A 12,661-nucleotide genomic window follows, 5' to 3' on the forward strand; every position below is an offset into this window, starting at 1 on the left:
CATGTGAGGATCAACGTCAGTCCTTATAGACAATATACCGGACCACTTGTGTCTGTTTCTTTTGTTAAATCGATACTTTGTGTTTTTAGATGCAAAAACGATACATTATTCCCTTTATCCTTTGGACTGCTCTCCATTACAGTGGTTGGAGAAAGCCGCTATATTTTAATAGTGAAAAGTGTGCGGTTAGAAAAACACGGAGGGGTGTCCGGTTCGGCGCGACGGGGCTTCGCGAGCGATTCACTCGCCACAAAACGTGCTAGTCATTGCCTTTCCTTACGAAACAAGAGTGATTAAAATAGCTCACGGCACTAAACATGGCTTCCCCCATCAGAAATGAGCGAGTGCTGCTGGTGTGTGCTCGCTCCCCCCCTGCTTTGATCCGGCCGGATGGTTCAGTCCATATTGTAAGTAGCAATTCTAGGTCAGGTTGACTAGCCATTGACTACAGTGAGCGACGGCGGTGATCAATTCAAGCGGCTGTGCTCCGAATTCACCCGCAATGATTTGTCGACCAGATGTAGGTATTGGCTTATCATTGCAAGGAAGAGCTCACTGGTGTAGTGAAGACATGTAGAATCGTGGTTAACAGCTGTTATCTCAAGAGTGAGGCACGAGAGGTGTCAAAATATGAAATTATAGTCATATTTCTTCACATTTAAGCGGGTGAGGATGCTAGACAAACAATATATGCCATGAAAACATGTCTATGATATATTTAAGCCTCAAATAAAAGATTTATAGAAAATAAAGTGAACCAAAAACTTTGGTTATAAGATGTTGTGCTGCACACAGGATAGCTCTCCTTCTCATAATTCAGCCTCCACATCAAAGTTCCTGAAAGTAAAGAAGGTCAAGGTGCTCCAGGATTGACCAGCCAAGTCACCAGACATAAACATTATTGAGCATGTCTGGGTAAGATGAAGGAGGAGGCATTGAAGATGAATCCAAAGAATCTTGATGAACTCCAGGAGTCCTGCTAGAACACTCTCTTTTCCATTCCAGATGACTTTATTAATAAGTTATTTGTGTCATTGCAAAGATGTTCAGATGCAGTCCTCCAAGCTCATGGAAGTCATACACAATATTAATCTTTTTCCACTGCACCTTGACTTTATATTCTATACTGTACATTAGACCTTACTGTCCTAATTAAATAATTAAAAATCAAGACATGATCATATTTAATTTTGGTCAAATAAGAGTAATCTAGAGGCCTTTGCCTTTCATATAAGTCACTTCTGATACCAAATGATCAACTAGAAGTCAAGTTATTATTTGTTGTTTCTAAAACTTGGATAAGCAACAAAACTTTTGTCAGGTAGTGTATACAAGCATTCACAAAGAAACAAACAAAACACAGAGACTTAAGGAAAGTTATTGCAAATTATATGTCATCTGTAAACAGTATGTTGAATCATGTCAAAGTGATGAATCTGAACACCCAATATTTGTAACAGCAAACCAATTCCACATAAAACAATCAAATGCTTAAGTATTCAAAAAGCAAACAGCCTTGTATTGGCATGCATCTCTTGTGAACATTTTGTGGAGACTCTTCACTATTTATGTATATATTTTCAAACTATGTTACAAAGCCTGTGAGTATGCAAGAAATCAAGCAAATGGAAAGCATGTTGGTGGCATTTATGGTGGTGGAATCTGCATTTATACTACACTCTCAGAAATAAAGGTACGCGAGCTGTCACTAAGGTGGTACCTTTTCAGAAGATACATGTTTGTACCTAAAGAGTACATATTACCTCAAATATCGCATATATTAGTACCTAAAAATTAAGAGGAACACTTTTGTACTTTTAAGGTACTAATATGTACCATTGAAGTATTAATATGGACATTTTAGGTACAAATTTGTACCTTTTGAAAAGGTACCACCTCTGTGACAGCTCACGTACCTTTATTTCAGAGAGTGTATGAAAATATTCAGACTGAATGAGTAGACATATACATTTATTTGAACCACCTATAGAAGCCCCTGTTTACACCTGGAATTCGATTGTTTATTTTGCTAGTGCATATTGCTAGTCTCAACAATTAATCCATGCATGCAATCCATAAAAGTTTAAAAAGATTTGCACTGAAAAAAATGGCTCTGGAATGGCATCCTTCTCTAATGACTTCAGTTTGATGACTTGTGTGAAATATACTAAGCCAATCCCCTCCAACCATTGGCTCCTCCCACCGTTTGCTGTGAGTGAAAAATAAGAGGAGTGCAAAAATAACTTGGAATATATTTTAACATCATACTGAAATACAGACTTTAACCAATTGAATATAGGTAGCCGAAAATACATGCTATCAAATGTATCCAAAAACTTGATTGAATGCCACAAAAGTCAATGAAATGCCACTACTTTTTACTTTCTCTCTCTCTCTCTCTCTCTCTCTCTCTCTCTCTCTCTCTCTCTCTCTCTCTCTCTCTCTCAATGAACACATGATCATTATGTGACATTTTTTGAGAAAGCACAACAATAAGGTAATCATACTTCATGGCACTGTACCAAAACACATGGATTACGGTCAAAATCTACTGACATTTGAACCTGTATGTAACAGGTGGTAACTGGAATGTATCTTTGCTGACCACTAGTGATCAAATACCTGAAAACAAATGTTTAAAACCAGGTGTAAACAGGGCTGAAAAGGTTGTAAGTGGCAAATTCATTCATTCATTTTCCTTCAGCTTAGTCCTTTATTCATAAGGGTTCGCCATTCCAGCTGCAACCAAGAACTGGGAAACATCCATACACACTCATTCACACACATACACTACGGCCAATTTAGTTTATTCAATTTACCTGTACCGCATGTCTTTGGACTGTGGGGGGGAAACCAGAGGCACCACAAACTCCACACAGAAATACCAACTGACCCAGCCAGACTCGAACCAGCGACCTTCTTGCTGTGAGGCGACAGTGCTTACTACTCAGCCACCCTGTCGCCTAAGTGGCAAATCTCTATTCTAAACAAGCTGTAATCTCCCGCTCTCCCTCATGAAGCTAATAAATTAACTGAAACTGCAATCCATCAAAAGGCCACTGGGGCTGGCTCCAAAACAGAGCAAACTTCTATTAATTTCAATGTTAAAATGGCCAGGTTTACAGCAGAAAAAAAGGTGTTTACTGCCTTGTCCAAAAAATTATTTTGGTGTATATAGCTAATATTACCCTTCATTACATTTGTGAATGGGTGATTTTTGAAAAATAATTCATCCGTTTATATTAAGCCTTAAAATTCTGCATAATTAAGGTATGTAATATATAAAAGTAAAAATTCTAGAGAAAACACTGTGTATATACACACACACACACACACACACACACACATACATATATATATATATATATATATATATATATATATATATATATATATATATATATATATATATATATATATATATATATATATATATATATACGAATATATATATACGAATGATATAGCTGTGATGGCAGGCCTTTTCCCAGATCTTCGAACTAGCTATGGCGTTTTTTCAATGACAAATGTCATGAGCTCAGTATTACAAGTCGAGATCGCATTTATGTAATATACGAGCATGCGTAGAATCACTTTTCTTGCACACCGATTTTCACAAAGGTTCTTGCATGCCCTCAAATATACACTGCTCAAATGCTGATTTTCTCGTGTGCTCTGAAATAAACGCTACTGAAGTATGATTTGGTGCATTTATGTAATGAGCATGTCTCCAACATTTATTAGATTTGCTAAGACTATTTATGAATGTCTCCAATAGACCTACAGAACAGCATTGATGCGTCCTGAAGTAAAGTGAAATGGCCAAACTCCAGCAAGATAAAGTCATTGTATGCAGAACCACAGACCTTTATCTATAAATAGAGTATAATTATGGAAACTGTGTTCATCATAACTGGAAGCTATGTCGTGTTTGCTGGCCTCATGCTTTGCACAGCTCTATCAGTCCGTCAGCATGTAACCTTAAAGGGTTAAACGAATAATATACACAGCACTACTACAATTACAGAAAAGTTCGCTCTGTTATAATTCACTTACATTTTAATATGGTAAAACAGCAACAACTGAAGGATTTGAATGCGAAGCTGTAATGTAGCCATGGCGGGAATGAATTTTGGTGTGGTGCCCTGCCATGGAATAATGAACGTAGCGAAAGTACAGCTATTGACATATATTTATTCTTTGTTTATTCTTCACAGTAATGAGAATAGTATATAGTGACTACAATAATACAAAAAAGTTTATTATTTATTCTTTTATTTATTGTATTAAGATAAATGGTTTATCAGTGCTTTTTTTGATGAATGTATAAATGTTTTTCTGACAAAGCACAAAGGCACAAGTGATAAAATTGTATTAATAGATCAGCATTATTCAACAGAAAACATAGTAAGCCTATAGCCCAAGCCTTTTGTCCATTTTGAGGGCGCATAGTTCATGTAAAACACGTACAAACAACACATACACCACAGGTCCACCAATCTTTCCCCAAATCTTTTGCTGATCCCCTGTTTAAATGTCATTTGGAGACACATAATCCTTATATCACCCCATTCCGCTGAGACACTCCGGCAACAAAACCTCTTATGGAGGCAAAACAAAAGAGCGGCAGAATACAAAGGGATTTCATAAGCATAAGCTGAGCGTGAGAGCAGAACTATATATTTACTTATTTAAACAACAAGAAATTGCTATTTATTCAAGCCTGAAATAGACAGCGAGAGGGGACTGAAATACATTTCTCTTAATTTTTTGACGACAACAAAACAATAACTAGTGCGTGAGAGCTCAAAGGTGACAGTAGCTGTTGTTCACACTACAGAATATTAAATGCTGAGGAAGAAGAAAGGTGAGACTCATGGGATTGAATGCACTTGCTGGCAATCCAATCCTGAGCTGACAGTACCACCAACAAACCCAAGCGATTCCACCGCCCCGTTTCTGAGGGCTGGCTAAAAACAACAGCACAAGATTCTCTTTCCATCCTGGGGTGTACTCAATTCCCCATGATGTTAGCAATTTCTTTCTCGCTTTTTACCCACTGCTGAGTCCCGAACTGGGTCCCCCCAGGTAACAAAGGAGAGGAAAACCGACGATCTGTTGCCTTTTCCTCCAGCAGTGATACGTACAAACAGTGCTTCCCTGCTGATAGAAAGGAAATGTATTAACTCCCTTCCAGGAGAGAGAGAAAAAAAACACATAACAGTGTCTTACTGGAGTAAGCCTTTACCTCTCTGTGCTCTATAAAGGAGAGAACAGGGACTGATGAGTCTGTTTACATACTTTAGTGTGCTCAACTGAGCTTTTCTAGTAAATAAACACTGCCGTTAAGAAGTCAGTGCTAATTTCGTGTCATTGATATACTGTAGTTATTATATTATTATTATATTTCATTGTCATTTTTAATATTAGTTTTTTAAAATAGGTCAGTTCATAATATTTATTGTATTTTATACCAGTTTTAGTTATTTTAGCACTTCAAGTTAAATAAAATTATGTTAAAGATAAAGATTTTGTGTCTCCAGAATGTGTCTGTAAAGTTTTAGCTCACAACACTCATCAGATTATTTACCTTTCAAAATGTTGGATTTTCTGCTGTGAACATTATGTAGCTGTTTTTATTGCCTATGCCTTTAATGCTAGTTCTCCCCACCCACCGTTCCCACATGCCTGTCAGAGTGTGCCTTAATCTCCAGCTGCGTCAAATAAACAGCACAGTGACAGACATGAATGAAGCAGATCTCACGTAACGTTTGTGAGAAATACTACAGTAAGAAGTTTGTATCTGTCATGGAGTTAATTTAAGCCTTTCTGCAATGATGAGTCACACATAATATTGTTACAAAGTTCACACACACATACAAACACGCACACAGCGCGTGTTTAACTTTGCACTGCTTTTGCATGGCAAATGTGACAGAATATGTGTTAAAATACACTACTGTATGGATATCCGTTATGTTAATGTACAATAAATAATGAACAATAATGTACAATAAACCTGATTTAACGTCCACAAACTGGTATTGAAGCATCTTCTCTTATAATTTTACTGACATGCAGCTGTGGCAGGGCTTAATTTGTGCCGGAACAAGCAGGACCCGGCACCTCCTTTTACCGACTTTTACAACCCCAAAACTCCTCATGTTCGTCCGCAATACTTGCTGCCACGCCTCGCTCTTTACTTTCTTTCACGACTCCCCAACCCTCTCCATGTTCATCCGCACATCCTTGCTGCCACGCCCCGCTCTTTACTTTCTTTCATGACTCCCCAACCCTCTTCATGTTCGTCCGCAACACTCGCTGCCACGCCCCGCTCTTTACTTTCTTTCATGACTCCCCAACCCTCTTCATGTTCGTCGACAATACTCTTTACCCTGCTCTTCAATTTCTTCCGCGACTCCCCAACCCACTTCATGTTCATCCGCAATACTCCTCGCCCCGCCCCACTCTTTACTTTTTTCAGCGACTCCCCAACCCACTTCATGTTCGTCCGAAAAACTCCCCGCCCCGCCCCAATTTTTACTTTCTTCAGCTACTCCCCAACTCACTTCATGTTAGTCCGCGATACTCCCCGGCCCGCCCCACTCTTTACTTTCTTCAGCTACTCCCCAACCCACTTCATGTTCATCCGAAAAACTCCCCGCCCCACCCCAATCCTTCCTTTTTCCAGCTACTCCCCAACCCACTTCATGTTCATCCGCAATACTCCCCACCCCGCTCTTTACTTTCTTCAGCGACTCCCCAAGCCACTTCATGTTCGTCCGAAAAACTCCCCGGCCCGCCCCAATCTTTACTTTCTTCAGCTACTCCCCAACCCACTTGATGTTCATTCGTAATACGCCCCATCCCGCCCCGCTCTTTACTTTCTTCTGCGACTCCCCAACCCTCTTCACTTTCAGCAGCGACACCTCTCCCTCCTCTGGTAACATGCTGGATCCTTTACCCCAATCTGTTCCGGGACTTCGCAATTTAAAAATGAAGCACTGGGCCGTGGTGACAAAGACAGTAAAATTGCTGTAATTCATTACAAACATGCACTGTTTTAAAAACATTTACGGGTAAAACTCATTCATGATCATATTTGATGATGACTGATGATCACAGAGAGCTGAACAGATCTTTTAAACCCAGTTGTTTTGCGCACGTCCTGTCTTGTTGATATGATTATACACGTTACTATGGAGGCATGTTAATACATGGCTGTCAATCAATTCAGTGGGCGGGGAAACCGCACTCCTACATCACAGTGCGGTTGGCCTCAAAATGGGAGGGATTTAGATCCTATTTTAACGTCAGGATATTTAAAAAACGTTTTGTCTTTATATCACCCCAATATGACAGTGGACACACTTTACCTACACACAGTTCTGTCCAAACAGCTTACAATAGGTGATTTTCACCATAGGTGCCCTTAAATATTGCTTTGAAAATTAGCTGAAATTTTTCCTAAAAGAATGTGTGATTTCAGTTTTTGTTGTTTTTGGTTCACTTGAAGGTTCTCTTAAAACATTTTCCCTGCAATGCCACAGAATAACACTTTTTTTTCAGACTTAAATTAGTGTGAAAAACATTTTAGAAATCTAATAAAGCTTGCAGTGAATTTAAAACAGCTATGGGGTACTGCGTCTTGCTTTTATAAAAGGATTACCACACAATACTAAAGACAAACAGACATTAACATTACTTTTAAATCCTTAAAGGCCATCCTTGAGCTAGAAAATGTCCAAACAATATAGGTGTAAAATGACTAATTTGATTGAGCTCGTATAAAAACAGAGACTGGAACTGTTGTCATGCACTGCATAATTCATTTATTTTTCCAACACAAGATGAGATATTTCCTTACATGCATCTGCGTATCTCTTACCACAGCAGTCTGTTCATTTAAACCAAATCAGTTCACGCATAAGAGGCATTATAAGAGGCATTATTAATCAGTAAAACTCTATAAACATTACAGCATACCTCATACGGAAAAGTAATATTTAATGTGCACTCCTACATGAAAAGACTTTCTTTGCTGGAGGATATGACAAAATAAGCCAACATAACACTATCAGGGATCACTCATATGTCATTTAGTAATTCACAAACAGTTAATTCTGCTACAATACATAACACATGGATCTGCAGCAAATGCCGTGGCACAATGAAACTGATATAATGAAGTTGCAAGTGTATGCATGCCTAAAGAGTAATTTACACTGCCTCGAACACAGTTTATCAGGAACCAATTAGTTTTACGAAGAACCTTCAGATTCAGTGTCTCGCTAGTAGGACGCTAGTCGAAATGTCATTTACTTTATGCAAAGTTCACCAACATATGACTAAAGCTGCAGTCACACTGCACTTTTCACCCCATTCATATGCATATGAATATCGCATGTCACAGCGTTTGAAAGTTCGAATTTGGTAAACTCTATCCTGCAATTTACACCACATGAATGCGTGAGACCAACTGAAGTTTAAAACGTGACCCCTCTGTGCAGTAATATAAAATATGGGGAATTAGCTTGCTTTATCAGTCACATAATCTTGTTTTATCCAGGATTGGCCAGCCCAATCACCAGACATGAACATTATTAAACATGTCTGGGGAAAGATGAAGAAGGCATTGAAAATGAATCCGAAAAATCTTGATGAACTGTTAGTCCTGCAAGAATGATTTCTTTGCCATCCCAGATGACTTTATTAATAAGTTATTTGAGTCACTGCAGAGATGTATGGATGCAGTCCTCCAAGCTCATGGGAGTCATACACAATATTAAACTTTTTTCACTGCACCATGACTTTATATTCTATACTGGACATTATTTCTGTTTTGTGACTAGACTTTTGTCTAAGCAAAGTCAGACCTTACTGTCCTAATTAAATCATTAAAAATCAAGGCTTGATCATACTTATTTTGGTCAAATAAGCATAATCTAGAGGCCTTTGCCTTTCATATCAGTCACATGCCAGTCACTTCTGATACCAAATGATCAACTAGAAGTCAAATTATTTGTTGTTCATAAAACTTGGATACATGACAAGACTTTTGTCAGGTAGTGTATGTGTATCAAAAATAATAAAACGTTAAATGTGTTTAAGAAAACAGTAGCAAAATGTAAAAATAAACAAAAAAACAGTTAAAAGCATAAAATGATTCATTAAATTAATCGTCTATAGTCACTTCTTCAATCAGTTTCTTTTAACCCAATATATTCCCTCTGGTTTTGCTTTTGAGTCATTCCCCCAGGGTCAAATATCAACTACAACTGCTTCAGCCATATAAAAACGCATAAAGGTGTTTTGAAACGAACAATTACCATGTCATCAGCGTGCCACTTAATACCAAACAATTTAATCAAGCACCATAATTTATTCGCTAATAGCATATCAAAGCTCGGAATTAAACAGCGAGTTATCAGAATGAATTTCTGTCTAATTGTTGTTTACAAAATCAAATAATGCCTCTGCTTAACTTGTTTTTTTTAACTGTGTACTAATTAGGCAAGAAGTGAAATGCTCGAGTGATCATGTGTGAAACGCAAACTTTTTTCTTTTTTTTTTGTTTCACAGTTCTGCCAGCGTGAGAGAGCTATGATCTCTCTTCAACTTTTGGCTGAAGTCTGAAGGAAAGATTTTTTTGGCCGCAGTCATATCCGTCTCGACAGGACAGAAGATCTTTCGACTCTGCGCAAAACGTCACAGCAAAACAAACTTCCTTTGCTAGGCCCACGCTCCTCCTTTTTAATTTATTTCTACGATTTTGGCAGTGTGCATGGCTTAGTTGCTCCATCCATCCTTGCCCGTCCTTCTCTCTCTCTCCAATTCGTGAATGTTTATTTCCTTCTTGCCACTCTACCCTCCTTCTCCCTTCAACCTCCATCTCATTCGTCTCTGTGTTGTGCGCTCTGTCACTGTAATAGGAAACATTTCTCTCTATCTCAGGTAAACGCCTTCAGTTTTATGCAAAGAGGCTCAAGAGCTAAAATGCCTCGTGTGCTTGGTCTAAGTAACATTTTTTAAATCTAAATGTCTACACTGCAAAAAAATACTTTTCTTACTTGAAGTTTTTGTCTTGTTTCTAAGCCAAATAAAACAATTCTTAAATTAAGAAGCATTTTCTAGAAAAGTAAAAACTGTTGTCTTGATTTTAGAACTAATATGTCAAAATTAAGTGAGTTTTTTCTTTAAACAAGCAAAATTATCTGCCAATTTAATAAGATTATTTTGCTTAGCTTATTGAAACTATTTAGCTTGTTTTAAGAAAAAACTCACATAATTTTTGACATTATTTCTAAAAACGACAATATTTGTTAGACTTTTCTAGGAAGTGCTACTTGATTTAAGAATTTTTATATATTTAAACTAAACAAGACCAAAACTTAAGTAAGAAAAGCATTTTTAGCAGTGAAACCACATTTTGTAACACTTCAAAAATGCCTTACTTTCTCAGATTTTTTGTCTGGTTTTTAGTCTAAATATCTAAAGAAATTTAAATCAAGAAGCATTTTCTAAACAATCAAAACATATTGTCTTGTTTTAAGAAATAATATGCCAAAATTAAGTGAGTTTTTCCTTTAAAAAAGCAAATCTGCCAATGGACATAAGATTATTTTACTATTAAAATGCTTCTTGATTTAAGAATTTTTAGATATTTGGACTAGAAACAAGATAAGAAATGTATGTAAGAAAAGCCTTTTTTGCAGTGAAGTGATTCAGGTTTGAACTTGACGAGTACGTTTACATGGCAACCCTCATGATTTTTTTCTTTTTTAAATTTTATTCCACAACCTTACATTATATAATTTTAAGAAATGTCTACATGCACATAGAAATGGGAAAACTGGGTTAAACCAGATACATATATCTGTCAAATTCATCTACCAACAACTACAGTTGAAGTCAGAATTATTAGCCCCACCACCCCTCCTCCTCCTGGTTTTCACATTTTGCTGTTTTGTTTGCAACAAATTAGCTAGAAAATCCCCAAAAACTTGTACATCAACTTTTCATAAAAAGTTAATGGATGGAATAAACATGCACTAGTCATTGGACCTGTCCCAAATGACGTCCTCAGCCCATGCAGTTCTTCCAAAATCCACACTTTCTTTTCTTTCGATATTCATTCATGTCATTTTTTTTAATAGCTTAACTGTAATTCAAAAGTTGTAGTGAGTATCCAAAGAGCCATACCATTCCAACACCTACACAAGTCTCTCTTGGCCTTTGCCAAAGCTGTGAGATGTTATCTTCAAACCCCGCTAACACAAATGGATGTGCTTGTCCCCTACTATAAGGTGAGGACTGGACCACCTAGGCTGTGTTGATAGGGGGGTTAATACTTGTCATCTGTTCAGGCAGGTATCTAGTCATTACGTGCCTGCACATCAGCCCCTATGCTGCACTACAGATGCAGGTGTCTTCTGTCATCTACACTCAAAATAAAGGTTCAAAAGGGGCTTTTATTTTCACAATGATGCCTTAGAAGAACAATTTTGGGTTTACCAAACGCCCTTAGGTGAACAATTGTTAAAAGAATATTTATTCATAAGCGTAAAAAGCATTTTACAATTCGAAAGGATCTTTTCCACCATAATGCAATGCTATAAGAACTTCTGGGAGTGGCACGGTGGCACAGTTGGTACGCTGTCGCTTCACACCAAGAAGGTCGCTGGTTTGTTTGGTCACTGGTTTTGTGTAGAGTTTGCATGTTCTCCCCATGTTGGCGTGGGTTTTGAGCGTTGAAGAGTACTGAAAAATCATACTTAAGTTAAAGGGCACATAGGTTACCCCTTTTTTCATATTTAATATAAGTCTTTTGTGTCCCCAGAATGTGTCTGTAAAGTTTCAGCTCAAAACACCCATCAGATTATTTATTATAGCTATTTGAAGTCTCTATATTATAGCTGGAAAAAAGGTTTTGCTGTTTTAAGGCTAGTCCTCCCCGCCCACCCTTCCCACGTGCCTGTCAGCAATCACCGCCCTCGGCTGCCTCAGGAAGCAGATCTCACGTAACGTGTGTGAGAAATACTATAGTAAGAACTTTAACAATCAATATTTGATGCAGTTTTTTGTGGATTTGCATCAATGAGTCACACACAATGTCATTACAAAGTTCACACACACACACACAGCAAGGACACACACACATAGTGCAGACACATACACACACACACACATAGCGCAGACACACACACACACACACACACACAGCGCAGACACACACACACACATAGCGCAGACAAACACACACACATAGCGCAGACACACACACACACATAGCGCAGACACACACACACACAGAGAGAGAGACAGCACGTTAAGCTTTGCACTCGTTTTGCACGCATATGTGACATGATACTGGTAATATCCACTGTTGTATGGAGATCTGTTATGTTAATGTACAAAATGAACCTGATTTAACGTCCACAAACCAGGATTGCTTTGCGCTCGTCCTCTCTTGATGATATGATTATACACGTGACTACCGGGACACGTTAATGCACGCAGCTGTCAATCAATATTGGTGGGCGGGGGGACCACACTCCCACGTAAAGTTGCGGTCGATCTGAAAACCACTCCAATTGGTCCACCGTTTTTATGTTGTTAAATTTGAAAAAAAAAGGACTGGGTGTGTTTATTTCACCCCAAT

At 38.0% G+C, this 12,661-nt stretch overlaps 1 protein-coding gene across 1 annotated transcript in view; it reads right to left on the reverse strand.

Moving 5' to 3' along the window:
* bcl9 (BCL9 transcription coactivator) overlaps positions 1-12,661 on the reverse strand; it is a 184,842-nt gene that overhangs the window by 81,871 nt on the left and 90,310 nt on the right. The window lies entirely within an intron of this gene.

Source organism: Danio aesculapii, chromosome 1 (assembly GCF_903798145.1).
Source record: "Danio aesculapii chromosome 1, fDanAes4.1, whole genome shotgun sequence".
Classification (NCBI taxonomy): domain Eukaryota; kingdom Metazoa; phylum Chordata; class Actinopteri; order Cypriniformes; family Danionidae; genus Danio; species Danio aesculapii.